This window comes from Apostichopus japonicus, chromosome 11 (genome assembly GCF_037975245.1).
Source record: "Apostichopus japonicus isolate 1M-3 chromosome 11, ASM3797524v1, whole genome shotgun sequence".
Classification (NCBI taxonomy): Eukaryota; Metazoa; Echinodermata; class Holothuroidea; order Aspidochirotida; family Stichopodidae; genus Apostichopus; species Apostichopus japonicus.
The window spans coordinates 12,951,555-12,967,617 of NC_092571.1; the positions used below are offsets into that span (position 1 = coordinate 12,951,555).

The window sequence follows — 16,063 nt, forward strand, 5'->3', positions numbered from 1 at the left end:
TATATTAGCCACTCTAGGTAAGGTGGTTTTAGTTCCCTTTGGTACCTGCTCCAACTCGTTTTTCTTTGGTTTACTCTGACTCACGAAACACTAGTATAATTTAGATCGATTCTGCATTTTAAGAACATATACAGCACTAAATATGGTCACATCCAAAATGGCCGAGGAGCGAGGTATAGCTTTGACGTGTTTGAAGTTGATCAAACATGGAAAAGCTGTCTTTAGAGTTTAATTTCCCACATGTGAGATTTCAACTGTTCCCTGGGTTGGGGGCGGGGCATTCGTTAAAGTATACATATTTTATGGTCACAGAAAGCAGACATATATCACATTCTACAATGCTTACTTCTTCTGTTTTGCCCAAAGAAATGCCATGAAAGGCAAAACTGGTCAATTGAATTCAAACAGTCTAGCTACTTTAAAAGGTCAACGGTATATTGACGCCTAACGTGCTAGACAGTAGACTAATGGTCGCTGCACATGCACACACTTATTCAACTTCATAGCATTTCTCATTATAAGATTTTAATTGAATACCTCTTCCCTCTCCCTCAACTCCCATCCCTTCCCTAGTACCTATATCTTGGAATAATTTGATGATCCCAAACCAGCAGCAGATCAGGAAAGGCTTTTGAAAACCCTTAGCAATTTATTTGTTAGCAGTGTAAACTTTGTGACCATTTTTTAATAACCTTTATATGCCCCTGGCTTCTTTTTTAAGACCAACTATGGAGACTTTTCGATGAACATAAAATCCCACCATTTTGCATGTATGTAATCCTTAACTCACTCCAATTACATTGCTGTAATTAACTTTACCAATTTCGGACGTTAAATACGTGAAAAATGGGAAGAAAAGTCAGCTTTTATTGAAACCTGTTTCAGACATTCCTGAAACATTCCGAAGACATCAGGTGACCATGTGACGTCACTGTTTGTATACCTCACTCACAACAATACTTTTAGTGTGTAAAGTTGTATACTTGAGCTGCCAAAAACATCAACGATATTACTCCTTTCCCCCGAAATGCCACAATTCTGTGTTGTTGGAGGTTGCAGTTATACCTCATCCAACAAAAGCATCAGCTTTTTTAGATTTCCGAGTAAAAGAACCGACGTAAAACGCCGCAGACTTTGGATCAATTTTTGAGATCCACGCGGAAAGATTTTTCAGCACCCGGAGTATCTCATGCCCATGAGTCCACATGCATGAACCTGCCTCTGTGTAAGCTGCAAATGTCTCATTCTGCGAAAGTTATATTCTGTCGATAGCTGTGTCGGACCATGGCCGGACATAACTAATTTAAATTGACCGTAAACAAGCTCTGGACGTCCTTGCATGTAACATTATATCACGCAATTGACAGTATAATATTTACCGTAAGAGATGACCGTGTATATACCGTGCCTATAGGGTAGCATTGTTAGTACATGTATGGCTCACATAGTCATGCTATAGGATTTCATCGCATTTATCTATTTCCTTTGTTGTATTCCAGTATCGTGAGTTCGTGATACATTGTGTTATATTGTCCGTTATGTTTATTCCGGCATCTGCATGGTCCAAGGAGTTGAATAAAAACGGTTCTATGTAGCGATCGGACGTTTTATTTCGTTAGTGACTGTCTTGTAATTGTGGGATGTAACTGGTCAAGGCCTGTTTCAACTAGACCTAACTCTATGGAATTACACAGAGTCACGGTAGTATTTCGCCCAGGATTGAACGAGAAACGTGGATTTGGATATTCACTGCTAAATTTTGTTTATTGAAAGGATACTTTTCTGTGTTTGTAGTTTTGGATATTAAAACGAGTAAGTACTATGTTCAGCTGAAGCTTAGTCATGTATATGCTACCCTGGTCGATTCGGGTCAGCGTCTTCTCGTAGTTGTTCGATTATGTTTAGTGTCTTTTTGGTAGTTCGTTGACAGTAACGTAAGCCATTTTCCCGTCACATATCACGCATGAGGCATCTTTTAGGTCTATTCTTCTTGTTCAGTTTACGGTATCTTGCGATCAAATTGTATTACGGAATCGCCAAGCTGCTTGCATGTTCTACAGTATATTGTACCGTACGGACCTATTGACGCTCCGCTATGTAAAAGATGCTTCCATTTGAGTGGAAATTTTGCTAATGAAATAACCAATTTAACTAAAATTTCTGCTTATAATTGTCTTAAAACTAGTTGTTAACCTTCATGTGTTCTTGTTTTAAGCTATCAGCTTTTCAAACGCTCGAAATTGGAAGTCAAAAACAGTACAATTGATCGCTATCTGTGTACAAACAGTGCCTATATCAGCGTTTGATTTTCGCGGTATACAAACAATGACGTCACACGGTGACCAGAGGCTCCTTTGGGTCAATCACTGTTTTCAGACATTCCAGAGGTTCATGTCACGTGACTACCCAAAATGTCCATTTTCGTGGTCGTTTTTTGATGGGTTATAGTAGGTTTTCGAAGATTATTTTTTACACATGTTGATTATGGGTATGTAAACTCCTAAATTAATGGAAAATCCCCCCCCCCCCCAAAAAAAATTGCCTCCGTAGTTGGTCTTTAAAGATACATAATTTTATCTATGGATGGAATCCTCTGCGGTACCCGGGAATACACTATCCAGGGAAGTCTCTTTTGAAAACCCAGCTGTGATATATTTCTGTTAGCATAATAAAAACGAAACTGTTTGTATGACCATGGAGCTATAAACAGTTTATAGCTGTTGCTACAGTCAACACACGGAAACGTTGGCAGGTTAAGAGTAAAATTATCCATTCCTATCGGAACTGAAGGTAGTACGTGTAATGACTTCCAGCCGTGAAGGGGATTGGTGCACTATAATTGTTTTTTTTTTAGCATGCACGAGTCATCATGGTAATTGATGTTAGTATAAAAGGTATACTCTCATGGAGTTGCTCGAAATGTCAAAATATACCGTATTGAAAATAACTATATACTGGCTAGGGTATCAAACAACCAGACATATGTTAGGGTCAATATACCAACGACCTTGGTAGACCCTGCCACTTTTCCACTTTATATTTGAACTGTGACCTTTCGAACAGGAAAATAATCTGTCTAGGTTTAGACGTTGTTAAAATGAGCTACGTACTTAAGCCTGTCTGACTACCAATCGTGTATATTAGCCACTCTAGGTAAGGTGGTTTTAGTTCCCTTTGGTACCTGCTCCAACTCGTTTTTCTTTGGTTTACTCTGACTCACGAAACACTAGTATAATTTAGATCGATTCTGCATTTTAAGAACATATACAGCACTAAATATGGTCACATCCAAAATGGCCGAGGAGCGAGGTATAGCTTTGACGTGTTTGAAGTTGATCAAACATGGAAAAGCTGTCTTTAGAGTTTAATTTCCCACATGTGAGATTTCAACTCCCTGGGTTGGGGGCGGGGCATTCGTTAAAGTATACATATTTTATGGTCACAGAAAGCAGACATATATCACATTCTACAATGCTTACTTCTTCTGTTTTGCCCAAAGAAATGCCATGAAAGGCAAAACTGGTCAATTGAATTCAAACAGTCCAGCTACTTTAAAAGGTCAACGGTATATTGACGCCTAACGTGCTAGACAGTAGACTAATGGTCGCTGCACATGCACACACTTATTCAACTTCATAGCATTTCTCATTATAAGATTTTAATTGAATACCTCTTCCCTCTCCCTCAACTCCCATCCCTTCCCTAGTACCTATATCTTGGAATAATTTGATGATCCCAAACCAGCAGCAGATCAGGAAAGGCTTTTGAAAACCCTTAGCAATTTATTTGTTAGCAGTGTAAACTTTGTGACCATTTTTTAATAACCTTTATATGCCCCTGGCTTCTTTTTTAAGACCAACTATGGAGACTTTTCGATGAACATAAAATCCCACCATTTTGCATGTATGTAATCCTTAACTCACTCCAATTACATTGCTGTAATTAACTTTACCAATTTCGGACGTTAAATACGTGAAAAATGGGAAGAAAAGTCAGCTTTTATTGAAACCTGTTTCAGACATTCCTGAAACATTCCGAAGACATCAGGTGACCATGTGACGTCACTGTTTGTATACCTCACTCACAACAATACTTTTAGTGTGTAAAGTTGTATACTTGAGCTGCCAAAAACATCAACGATATTACTCCTTTCCCCCGAAATGCCACAATTCTGTGTTGTTGGAGGTTGCAGTTATACCTCATCCAACAAAAGCATCAGCTTTTTTAGATTTCCGAGTAAAAGAACCGACGTAAAACGCCGCAGACTTTGGATCAATTTTTGAGATCCACGCGGAAAGATTTTTCAGCACCCGGAGTATCTCATGCCCATGAGTCCACATGCATGAACCTGCCTCTGTGTAAGCTGCAAATGTCTCATTCTGCGAAAGTTATATTCTGTCGATAGCTGTGTCGGACCATGGCCGGACATAACTAATTTAAATTGACCGTAAACAAGCTCTGGACGTCCTTGCATGTAACATTATATCACGCAATTGACAGTATAATATTTACCGTAAGAGATGACCGTGTATATACCGTGCCTATAGGGTAGCATTGTTAGTACATGTATGGCTCACATAGTCATGCTATAGGATTTCATCGCATTTATCTATTTCCTTTGTTGTATTCCAGTATCGTGAGTTCGTGATACATTGTGTTATATTGTCCGTTATGTTTATTCCGGCATCTGCATGGTCCAAGGAGTTGAATAAAAACGGTTCTATGTAGCGATCGGACGTTTTATTTCGTTAGTGACTGTCTTGTAATTGTGGGATGTAACTGGTCAAGGCCTGTTTCAACTAGACCTAACTCTATGGAATTACACAGAGTCACGGTAGTATTTCGCCCAGGATTGAACGAGAAACGTGGATTTGGATATTCACTGCTAAATTTTGTTTATTGAAAGGATACTTTTCTGTGTTTGTAGTTTTGGATATTAAAACGAGTAAGTACTATGTTCAGCTGAAGCTTAGTCATGTATATGCTACCCTGGTCGATTCGGGTCAGCGTCTTCTCGTAGTTGTTCGATTATGTTTAGTGTCTTTTTGGTAGTTCGTTGACAGTAACGTAAGCCATTTTCCCGTCACATATCACGCATGAGGCATCTTTTAGGTCTATTCTTCTTGTTCAGTTTACGGTATCTTGCGATCAAATTGTATTACGGAATCGCCAAGCTGCTTGCATATTCTACAGTATATTGTACCGTACGGACCTATTGACGCTCCGCTATGTAAAAGATGCTTCCATTTGAGTGGAAATTTTGCTAATGAAATAACCAATTTAACTAAAATTTCTGCTTATAATTGTCTTAAAACTAGTTGTTAACCTTCATGTGTTCTTGTTTTAAGCTATCAGCTTTTCAAACGCTCGAAATTGGAAGTCAAAAACAGTACAATTGATCGCTATCTGTGTACAAACAGTGCCTATATCAGCGTTTGATTTTCGCGGTATACAAACAATGACGTCACACGGTGACCAGAGGCTCCTTTGGGTCAATCACTGTTTTCAGACATTCCAGAGGTTCATGTCACGTGACTACCCAAAATGTCCATTTTCGTGGTCGTTTTTTGATGGGTTATAGTAGGTTTTCGAAGATTATTTTTTACACATGTTGATTATGGGTATGTAAACTCCTAAATTAATGGAAAATCCCCCCCCCCCCCAAAAAAAAAAATTGCCTCCGTAGTTGGTCTTTAAAGATACATAATTTTATCTATGGATGGAATCCTCTGCGGTACCCGGGAATACACTATCCAGGGAAGTCTCTTTTGAAAACCCAGCTGTGATATATTTCTGTTAGCATAATAAAAACGAAACTGTTTGTATGACCATGGAGCTATAAACAGTTTATAGCTCCATGGTATGACTTGTTTTACAATTTACAGAATCCGGTTTCCCTATACTCGAGCAAAGACTATAGCTAGTTGAACTTTTATTGCCACCCCTGGAACTGAATTTGTCATCACTTAGATATATTCGACTATATCATTATGACCTTCTTTAATGTTTTATGAATGAGTCTAAAGGATTTGCTACTTCTGGTGAGTTCTGCGGTTACCTTTGCAAAACCATGACCTACTTTAAGCATGCTGAAATGATTGAGTGCTGCCAAAGAATACATGCGTGAACTGTTAGTTGAAGTATAGTTCGATGCAGACTGTTTAGATTATGACAACATTTGCCATTACAATAGCTGACAAGACGAAAAATAAAGTGTGAAAAATTCCATTACTAAAGTGTCGTTTTGGTTTAGTAATGGTCGAACAAATATGGACACTCTATAAGGTGCCGTTCAAACGTTGAGAGCTAGAAAGGAAAGGTGCTGAAATGATCATTTGACACGTTAAAAGTTTGTTACGGAATGAAAAAAAATCTTTCCATTGTTATTGTTGAGGAACATATCATTTTTTTTGGGCCAAATTTATAATATGTTCACAAGTGCATCAATTTATTCACCATAAACAGACCCCATTGTTTGGTTTCAAATATGGTCAAATGATTACGTAATTATGGTTCTTACCATTTCATAGATTTCAACAACAAAAAATTTAAAAATTAAGTTGAATTTTTACAGTCTTGTGCAAAACTAATTGCTTCTGTCACGACGCAACCACTTGTCATTGGTAACATTGTCACACCCACAAACCCACGTGTGCACAATTCAGTCTCTCATGTGGGATTACAGTGTGCCACATCTATGTGTCTCCCATGGGAGACTTCCCATACAAAATAATCACAAACCGGCGTTCGCTCACATCTACATTGCTACAAGTTACCTACCAAGTCCCCATAATGTTATACACCTGCCTGGTCAGGACTGGAACCCACAATCCTCAGATCGCAAGGCCTTTCATTTCCGTAACCAATTGACCACGACGCTCTTTAAACATTATATCGTTTTGCAGCAAGCTTGAACTAACACAATCAAGGTTTTTCTAGAGGGGACCCCTTCACAGGAAACGAGGTGCACTTTTAAATGATACGATTGATTAGACAGCTTCCATCCTTATTTTGAGGAGGGCAATCTTACTTGAACCAGGAACAGTTGTATTGACTCGGGCATGGAATGCTTTCCATTGCCAAGGTACAAAAAAAGAAGTTGAAATGACAAAAAACAAGAAGTTTCACTGGAAGGTTAACAATGGTCACAGCAGTCAATATCCCGGTCCAATATTTTACCGTACTGTATACAGTGGCCGTTCCATGATTTCTGGATTGGGGGAGGGGTGAAATGGGGGAGGCAACGGAGGAGGATGGTTGAACTCTTCGGATTGCCCCTGCTAGGTAAGCCTTTTTTGTGACGTGGATGTTAAAGTAATCATCGAAAGGCTACATGTGGTATGAACATGGAATTAAGTGAGGTTAATCATATACCACGTGTTGTCTTTTAATAGCTGCGTAGTAATATGACAACCTATTTGAGTCAAGGGGTTTGACTTAATTCTCAAGACCTTCGATGACTCATAACTATAACCTATACACAGTGCTACATCTTGAAGCTTGACAAACCTTGAAGGTGCAGTGCATGGCAATGAGGGGTATACTAAAACAGTTATATCTTAGATCTAAACTCCTGTATAAGCGTTAGAGAGCACACTAATTTAACGGTGCTTTAATTTGCCTTTCAGTTTGTTTAAAAAGGTTTTGTTTTTCATTTACATACAAAATTTGGGTTATGGTTGCTTCGTGTAAAACCAGCTAGCTGATTAAATGATTTTTCGGGTTAGATTATCTACTATGACAAATGCGGTCATGACGGAGAATATAGTGTACTTAATAGCAGTTATATCAGTTTTTCTTCATTGCACTAGACATGCCGTACTAGTACAATAGCACGAGTACAAGCACAAGTCCACTTGGTTTGAGTACTGGTATGAGTACAAGGCTTTTAGCGCGAGATATGGGTACTTGACCTTGCACTAGTATCTATACCAAAATGCCCTCAAAGGAGTACAAATCCATAAGGAAGAGGAGTATGTGTGTGTGTGTGGGTGGGGGGGGGGGTGGAACACAAGTATAAGCAGTTATGCTGGATTAAGAGTATGCACTCACTACAAGTCTGTTGTCTTGGCAACCAGCATGCTTAAAATACCACCAAATGAAGTTATAGCCTGCCAATTCACCTCAACGCAATCTTTCGTTCACGCCATGTCCAACTCTCAAAATGTGTTTGTTTCCATCCAACAACCTCCGGATTTTATCCCAACAGACTTTCCAAAGGAAGTAATAAAGCTTTTACAGATATCCTTTCCTGTCTGTGTGAAACAGACCGGACTTTGACTTGCATCATGAGTGAACTTTCGTAGAAGATCATACTGCAGATCAGGCCTATAGAAGAATGACCTTCTTGTCCTAGGGTCACAAATATACATCGTGCAACTGCCACCTGTATATTGAATCCTAACAACTCCACACTGGATCACTTACACAGGACAGCGGGCAGCTAAACGGTCGATGCTACCTTGCCCACCATTCTCCTATCTCTGATCGTCTCTATCGTGCCCAACATGCCCCTGTCTCCCTCAATTCTCTTCCTGTCTGAAGGAGGATGGACCTCAATGACATATAAATAATTAATTCTACCGGTTAGTGTTTTCAAAGTACTGTCATGCACATGTGTGTCATTCTAACTGACGATGGCAAGCCATCAAACCAGGCCTTCTTTGTCACTCTGCAGCCCTCTCCCTGACCCCACCCCTGCACAGGGGGTAGGAGCCGGGGGAACTGGGGGCACGTGCCCCCACTTTTTTCCGAAATAGCAAATGTGCCCTACTGGCAAATAAAATGTGCCCCTTTGATGAAGGGCTGTCTTTTGGATATCCTAAGCCTTTGTTAATTTAAATATGTTATTTTAATAATTTATTTTTAGTCTGTACATGCTATTTTTAAAATGGCATCCCATATCTTTTTGTAGCACGGTTAACAATAAACAATCTCAATAAATAGTATTGATAGCATACTACCACACCATATATATATATATATATATATGTGGTATGGCCGGTGTGTATCGGTTATAGCATAACGAGTGGTGGTTGAGGAATGAGCAAGTGCCCCTCTGATGTTGTGCCCCCAACTTTTTGGAAGCTTCCTACCCAACCCCTGCCCGCAAAAACTCTTTTGTTCCTCTACAGCCTCCTGTGATAAACTAATTTTAAAGGGTTCTGGTACTCTCGTATCATTTCTGCCTTACCTTGTTCATTCGGTTTATCTTTTTGTGTTCAATATTTTACTCCTTTTTTGGTCAGAGCGAGAAATTGGTTCGTATTTGACAATTAGCCTACGTACAATACCTGACGTATACGTTAAATATATATATTTTTTCGCAATTCAACTCTTAAAATATTCCGTGTGGGAGTAGTATGTACTATAGAGCAATGACCTAACCCCATGGTAATCCTCCAGTGGGATTGCTAAAGGGAAACCAAATCTTATATCGCCGTCACGAGGCTATACGTCATCGAAAAGAATACCGATGTGATGATGTAAACGACGGCACTTGGGTTTCAGAGGTCTATCCATATCTGTATATATATATCGGTTTCACATATATAATAATTGAAACATTATCTTAAAGTTGTTGTACGATATACATATTATACATTGATAATTAAGAGTCGATAAATTCAGAGCTGTAAAATGACGAGTAGATCCCTTAGTCATCGAGAGGGTTATTCATAATTAGGCGGGGGGGGGGGGGGAGGGAGGGGGGGTTGTAATACATGGCTTGGGTCCGTGCAGAACAAAGTAACCATCCATCGCAAAATGCAGCTGTAATTGATTAACTGCTACTACCTGAAAATATTCATCCTTTGCCTCAAATCGAAGCTCCATAAATCAATCACGATCCAATTTATCTATTATCTGCAACTTCAGGAAGTCGAGACCCTTTGGAGATCGCTTAATAAATGTCACCAGTATAGCAATCTATATTAAGCGGTCTAAAAGTTACTCAAAGTTTTCATAATTAATCGCAGACATCGAAGGGTGACGGGGGGGGGGGGGTCCAATTCCATTGAAGCCGACTGAAGAGGACTGTTGACGGGGGCAACTGAACTCGACTTTCGTGACATAGTTTTTGTTAATCGTCAAGAGTCATATAGTCGTACAATTGACTCCTGCAACCTGAACGACTGATGGAGTTCACACTGAAAGACATGTATTCCGTTAATGACTGGTGTTCGTTTAGGTCACGTGCAAAAGGCTGCTCACGTGACGGGCTATATGTTTTTAAACTTCCCTTGTTTTATAGTCGTGAGTTGCGACACAACGTATGACCGTCACAAACAGGCAGTCGGGAAATCGCTCCAGTCGACGAATGCGATGTAAAATTGGCTAAATCTTGATCAGTAGTGTAATCGTTAACACACACAGGCTGCCCGACTATCGACATTACCGATCATTTTACGACAGTCTTTTAGTTGCCAGTCGGACCAGTTCGGACTAGGTCGGACCAGGTCGGACCTATTCGGACCAGGTCGGACCAGTACGGACCAGTTATACCCAGTTCGGAGAGTGTGTACGATGATGTTATATATTGTAATTGTCGCATGTAATGGCGATGCTTCGTGTTTGACAGGAAAACACCTGTTGCAGTTGTATATACGTGTGACCATTATTTGAATTTCTAGCATATCAACTTGGAGACATATATACAGATGACCGTTTAGTATTCTCTGTGCCACTTCAGTCTGACGACGTATAGTACAAGTTTATGATAGGATAGGATAATACCGTAGAAATTAAACAATTAACTATGGACCTAAATGGGAATATAATCATAGCAGCATGACGTCACACAAGATTTAACTCAAGTCAATATTTGTGTTCTGATATTCCTTGAACTGCATTTTGGGTTCATAAGTTGCCATAATCTCGACCAGCAGGGGGAAGGGGGGTCGGTGGTGTTGGGGGCGTCGAGGGATGGTGTGGATGGAGCAGAGTGCTGTTTTGACATAATGACGGGTAGTCTTTATGGTTTGACTATATCCTAATTTATGCTATGTTGACTTAAGCCCGCCATTCCGGCTTACGATATGCAAACAGCATCCTCTTTATGTCCCCCTCCATCACCACCCCCCCCCCCCCTACTATATGAAATGCAAATTTGGAATATTTTGCAATTTGTAGTTTACCTGGTAGGTAATAGATAAAATAGATATCTGTGCAACGAAATTTCAAAGTAGAAAAATCAGGAAGGGTGTATGGAGGAGGGCAATGCACCTCTTCACAGACGAGTCAACAGATGTTAACGTTTGAAAATCTAACATGTTTTGCCAAGAAATAAAACTATTTGTATCCTTTTAATACATAGACATGTGATAATGTCATCATCTTCAACGTACTTCTTTTCTCAACTTTCATATATATATATATATATATATATATATATATATATATATATATATATATATATATATATATATATGTATAAATATAATCTCTTGGAGTTAGTCGTACACCTAAAAATGAAAGACCAGCTGTGGTTTCAATAAAACAAGAACAATAATCCAAAAAGAAACGGTAAAAAACAATTGCATTTCTCTTCCTTATCGTTAATCAGACGTACGCTCCGTTAACAAATGTTCATGGTTGGAATCTCTTCGAGTACTTGTCATCGGAAACAATTCGTTCGGCTGACTGGATTATTCACATGGCAATTTAGGTGACCCACCAAAACAGCCAAATGTTGTTTTTAAAGTCAGCATTTTTCTGAATTATATAAGAATCTTTTTTGGGGTTTTGTTTTACTTATCTTCTTGATGTTACACCATGGTTGTTATCTTGCTATACCTATATATATATATATATATATATATATATATATATATATATATATATATATATATATATATATATATATATATATATATATATATATATATAAATATATAAATGAAAATCGTAATGAGTTGGAAAATCAAGAACAGTGAAAAAACTTTCAGCCTCCACCGGGATTCGAACCACGGGCCTTCCGCTCAGTACGCGGACACCCTAACCACTAGGCTATGGACGCTGATTGTATGTCCAGAGGTTCGAAACCGGTAAGGAAGGTCGTAATTCCACTGTAGGCGTTTGTCACCTGTATCGAACAATACTAGTTCTGTTTTTGGTGACATATTTTGCCTTACTCTAGAGATCAAACATGATGCTGACCAACTCGAAATCATTTGTGATTCCTAAAGCCGGATCTCGAAAGAGATACTTTGAACAGTATATATTATATATATATATATATATATATATATATATATATATATATATATATATATATATATATATATATATATATATATATATATATATATATATATTGAACAAAGTAAATAGTTAAAGCCAATGGTTGCGCATTGCGCATCGTTCTCTCTGTGTTTTAATTTTTTAATTCAGGTATACCGCTGGGAGAAAATTAAGAAATTGTCAAGGATCCTCCAGCTAGACAAGTATTACATGAACTGCAGCTCCACCATGGTTAAGGCTATTGAAGTCGGGAAAACGTCGGGGTTTTTTTTGGGGGGCGGTTGGGGAGGGGGAGGTTGCCTGGGATGGCTCTTCCAGACATGGTCTAGATTCCTAAGTTTACAGTGTGCATATTTCAGTAAAATTTTAACGGACCCTCACGGAGTTTATAGACTCCATGTGTATCGCACATTTGCTGCGAACCACGTTGCCATCGCGGACCACCAACATTTTTTGCGGACCACCTAGGGGTCCGCAAAACCCTACATTGAAAAAAGGTTAGGCTATAGGCCTTGTAACATTTCACGCCACGTAAGGACTGACACTGTTGTATTCTGTTGCGTTAACATCACAACGGGAAACATTTAAACTCACTTGTGACTTACACATGTGCTTCGCGTATATGTGCTACAAAACACAAAATGGCCAAGACAGGCATGGTCACGTGGGCGTCTTTTTTGGGGGGTTTTGTTCCCCTTGTAATTTGCTGACACTTAATTTTGAACTTTTCAAAGTTTAAATTACATTTTGCTAACGTGTTGACTCCTCTCCACTGTTGCTATAGGAACATTGCTTTAGTACATAAAGTCAAGTTTTATCGCTTTGTCATATCTAGAAACATGATTTGTTTTATCGAGTATAAACAAATAGCCTGAAATAGGTTTCTCCTTAAAAGTACTTTGCCAACAACTTTCAGACATTACTCAAGGCCAAACTTAATCCATATGCTGACATATAAGTTGCTTGTAGTTATTTTTTATTTATCGATTTAAAATAACAAATTACCACTTGAGCCAAGTCGTCAGGGGGTAAATGATACCAAAAGCTGATATTTCGTTCATTTATGTAGCATGTTGCGTTTGTTTTCTCTCCAAAGTTTCACCAAATGGGCGACGATGCACGGCAACGATTTTACGCAATCGACCTTCAATTGTTCGGCGGCAACCTTGGTGTGTGATGGATTTCTGTATAATTTACTAAATTAATAACTTGTTGAGGATAATGATAATCCTCAACAAGTTATTTACCGCCGTAAATAAATTCTAAAGATGCGCTTTGGTGAATAGTGCAAAACGTAACCTTCACTTTTTCGGCAAACTCGATGACCTAAGGACTGGGTTCATTCGACGTCGTCTCGAACTATTGAATTCCCTTCATTTTCTCTCTTGCGTTTTCGTTTCTACAGTCGGTGCGCTGACAAGAAATGTTAACCACGCATGCGCTATAAATTGTATACGTATATATATATATATATATATATATATATATATATATATATATCATCTTGTCTTTGTATGTGTTTTAACGCCTCCCCCCCCCCTCGCGCTAAGTTCCATAAATCATGATAATCAATAATAATAAGTAACTTCCGTTCCTATATCACCCGCGAGAGTACCACCTATGGCGGATTATCCCCAATGAATCCCCCGTCACTTTTTTTTTTTATCAAAGTCGTGATATGGTTTGCCCCATGTAGTCTCAACTATTTTGATTATCCTGGGCGGATAAGTGGCCTTACAAATTAGCAAATTGGAACTGTGCATTCCAATCTTAATTTTCAGACATGGTTAATCATTTTGATTTAACTCTTACGTATATCATGCTCATTAGAATCTTCCTAACCGCAGGTTAAGCGAGTAAGTTATATATATATATATATATATATATATATATATATATATATATATATATATATATATATATATATATATATATATATATATATATATATATATATATATATATATATATATATATATATATATATATATATATATATATAGTGCTTGCCCTCGCAGCGTGCTTCTATCCTCAAGGTTCACGCTGAATATCTGTGCTTAGAAGAAGTACTTTGGCTTCTCTGATCGGTTGGAAACTTTGACTGTCGCAGGGCCACAAAGTTCATCATCAAGGAACTATATTCAAACACGGTTGAAGCAAACAAATTAAATAAGAGGCATCGCTGGCTAGCACCAAACCAGTGGCGTAGCCAGCATTCTATTGTTAGGGGGGGGGGGGGCAAGATTTTTCTTAAGGGAGGCAACCCCGTGATGGTTGATGGTAGGAATTACCAAGAAATATATGTATTGATGGGCACCTCATCTGTACAAAGTGGCATCATTGGTCGCTGAAAATGCACATGGGTTGCTAGCGCTAATTTGTAATGGTTATACAACCGGCCAAATTATTGGCGCTTATTCTGTAGGACGATATTGATCAACGGTCTCCGTATGTGGGTATGATGAAGGCCCAAAATGTGTAATATCTCGGTCTGATTACCAAGTTCTGACCTTATATGAAGTATGAACATGAGCCCTGAGGTATGAATACTTGTGATTAGAACTCGAAAAAGTGTAAAAAAGAAGTATTTTGAATACATCATTGGATTTCATTTGGGGGGGGCAAAGCAAATTTGGGGGCATTGCCCCCCCCCCCCCCTGCCCCCCCCCCCCCCTCTGGCTACGCCACCGCACCAAACTGTAGTGAGGACCTGCCTTTCTGCCTTGTACTCATGGAGTTGCTATATCCTTGACCATTTAATTGTTTTTGTGAATAGCAACTCCCTGCTTCGACCAGTGAATTATATGTTAAACAGTAGTATTTTACCAACTCCTTAATTGTTTAGGCTAAATAGAAGCTCCCTATTTTTTTTCTTTTGACTTTTCTTATTTAAACAAACATTGTCACAACATTACATGAAACTGAAAATTAAATGAAAACTAAAAGAGCCTTGACAATCTGAAGCATGTTAGTGTCTGAGACTTCAAGTATGTCTTACAATTTTTTGATCCACCGATATAGTCCATTTCGCACAGTTTAAAGTATAATTTGTAACGTAAAACATTGGGTTGTGCCCATTACAGTGGTCAAAAAAATAAAAATAAAAAATTCAAATCAGAGTACAGGAAAAGGATATATCTATGCGAAATTTGAATCTGTAATAATGTAACAATAAGCAGAAATTGCGGCCAAAATCTTGCATAATTAGTACTGCAGGAATTTTTGAAGGGTTTTACAATGGATTTTGTTACTATGAGCTGTTCCTGGTATATACGTGGCGCGTATAAATTAACATTCCATGATTGATACATCTTACCACTCCTTCTTGGTCAAGGTAGTATTTTGGTGGGAAGCTTTCTAGTCAATGTCTATAGATACAGGCCACGCCGCCACGTTCATCGCCGCAGAGCGACAGAGTATTGAGGAAGTACTTTTTATTCATACTCTACGTTAGAGGCCATCTTTTCCATGGATGCAAACTATGCCATGTCGTGTTCCGTTTGAGAATCCTTAGTGTCAACAGAAGGAGTAATCTCTTGATCACCCTCCCTGGCAAATATATATATATATATATATATATATATATATATATATATATATATATATATATATATATATATATATATATTCATAACTGATTCCCTTTTCCTTAATAAATCCATAAAATAGGTTAGTACCCTCATATCTCCCTCCCCTCCGGCCAGCAGCGTAACTAGGCCGTTCGGCCACCAGGGACCCGGACTCCAGAGGTCCCGGGGACAAGTACCGAACGGAAGAAAAAATAACCACCCATCATTTTGTAGCGGGCCATCGGCCATCGAAT

At 38.6% G+C, this 16,063-nt stretch overlaps 1 protein-coding gene and 1 non-coding gene across 2 annotated transcripts in view; both read right to left on the bottom strand.

Moving 5' to 3' along the window:
* Window positions 1-16,063, bottom strand: part of LOC139975688 (arylsulfatase J-like) — a 43,114-nt gene that overhangs the window by 15,412 nt on the left and 11,639 nt on the right. The window lies entirely within an intron of this gene.
* On the bottom strand, window positions 11,944-12,016 carry Trnas-acu (transfer RNA serine (anticodon ACU)). Its single transcript has one exon. It is a non-coding gene; the product is annotated as a tRNA-Ser (tRNA).